The sequence below is a fragment of the Amblyomma americanum genome, chromosome 4, assembly GCF_052857255.1.
Source record: "Amblyomma americanum isolate KBUSLIRL-KWMA chromosome 4, ASM5285725v1, whole genome shotgun sequence".
Taxonomy (NCBI): domain Eukaryota; kingdom Metazoa; phylum Arthropoda; class Arachnida; order Ixodida; family Ixodidae; genus Amblyomma; species Amblyomma americanum.
The window spans coordinates 68,900,312-68,902,292 of record NC_135500.1 but is presented as its reverse complement, the minus strand read 5'-3'; positions in this window follow the sequence as shown (position 1 = coordinate 68,902,292).

Sequence of the window (1,981 nt, the reverse complement as noted above, 5' to 3'; positions counted from 1 at the left end):
GGCCTTGGAAAGGGAACGGCTAGCGTATGCGATGACTTTCTCCAGTCCGTCGCTTTTTTGAACGAGAACGGCGCCTAGTCCCACGCTGCTTGCGTAGGTATGAACTTCAGTATCGGCGTTTTCATCAAAATGCGCGAGGATCGGTGGGGACCGTAAACGACGCTGAAGTTCCGTGAAGGCTTCTGCTTGCGGCGCTTCCCTTTTAAACGGCACGTCTGTTTTCGCCAGTTGGGTCAGGGGCTCGGCAATGCGCGAAAAGTTTTTCACAAATCGTCGGTAATATGCGCACAGTCCGAGAAATCTGCTCACTGCTTTCTTATCGGCCGGCGATGGAAACTGATCAATAGCAGCTGTTTTCTGCGGGTCCGGGCGTACTCCCTCCTTGCTAACGATGTGGCCTAGAAACAGTAGCTCTTCGTAGGGAAAGTAGCACTTCTCTGCCTTCAAGGTTAGGCCAGATGACTTGATGGCACCTAGTACTGTTCGAAGTCTTTTGAGGTGCTCTTCAAAGTTCGAGGCGAGAACAACGAGGTCATCTAAATATACCAGACAAATTTGCCACTTCAGGCCTGCCAGCACTGTATCCATTACTCGCTGAAACGTTGCTGGTGCGGAACAGAGACTAAATGGCATCAACTTGAACTCAAACTGCCCATCCGGAGTGATGAATGCTGTCTTCTCGCGATCTTTTTCGTCGACCTCAATTTGCCAGTAGCCGCTCTTGAGGTCCATCGATGAGAAATATTTGGCGTTGCAGAGGCGTCCAGTGTGTCGTCGATGCGGGGGAGGGGGTAGACGTCCTTCTTTGTTATGTTGTTCATGCGGCGGTTAACCACGCAGAATCGAAGTGCGCCGTCTTTTTTTCTCACTAGAACCGGTGCCGCCCATGGGCTGTTTGAAGGTTGGATGGCGTCGTCGTCGCGAAGCATTTGTTCGACTTGGTCATGCATGGCTTGTCGTTCTCGCGGTGACACACGGTAGGGGCTTTGACGGACAGGTCGGACATGTTGATCCGTTATAATGCGATGCTTGGCAATTGGCGTTTGTCGCACCTTCGGCGATGTCGAAAAACACTCACTGTAGCTTTGAAGCAGATTGCGGAGCTGGTCTTGTTCCAGTGCAGGGCTGGGTTGATGTCGAAAGTGGGCGAGTTCTCTGGGCCAGGCGAATCTTCTGCGGAGGGGTCGGAGAGGGCGAAGGAGTTTCGTAGGTCGGATATTTCGTCGAAGAAAGCTATCGTCGTTCCTCTGCTAATGTGTCGGTATTCTTCGCTGAATTTAGTCAGCAGTACTTCGGCGTGGCCAATGCGGAAAGCTGCGATGCCTCTTGCGATGCTGATTCCTCGGTCTAGAAGCAACTGCGTGTTGCCCTCGATGATGGCTTCAGCTTTAATAGCTTTCGTTGCGCCTACGGTCCCAATAACGCTTGAACGGGGTGGGACGCTCAATTCTTCCTCCAGGATACTCAGGGCAACGTGATTTTCCCGAGTTTTCATCGAAGCGATGGCTTCGTCCGTCGAAAGCGTGATCAGCTTGGATTGCAGGTCGATGATCGCCTGATGCTCATTAAGGAAATCCATACCAAAGATCACTTCGCGGGAGCATTGCGGTAGCACAACAAAGGTCGCAGGATAGGTATGTCCTTTGAGAATCACTCGCGCAGTGGATCGTCCTGATGGCGTAATGAGGTAGCCCCCTGCGGTGCGAATTTGTGGTCCGTCCCAAGCCGTTGTGACTTTTCTCAGCTGCGCAGCGAATGTTCCATTCATCACCGAGTAATCGGCTCCTGTGTCGATTAGAGCTGCAACTTTCCGGCCGTCGATAGTCACTTCTAAGTCAGAAGTCCTGGCTCTCGCATTGCACGTCGCTCTTGGCGTCGGGTCACGGCTTCGTCGCGTATGCGAGTCGCGGGTGGGGCGTGTGGTCGAAGCTCTTCTGGGTGGCGGCGTCGTTTTCAAGGCAGCCTGCGTCGTGGTCGGGGT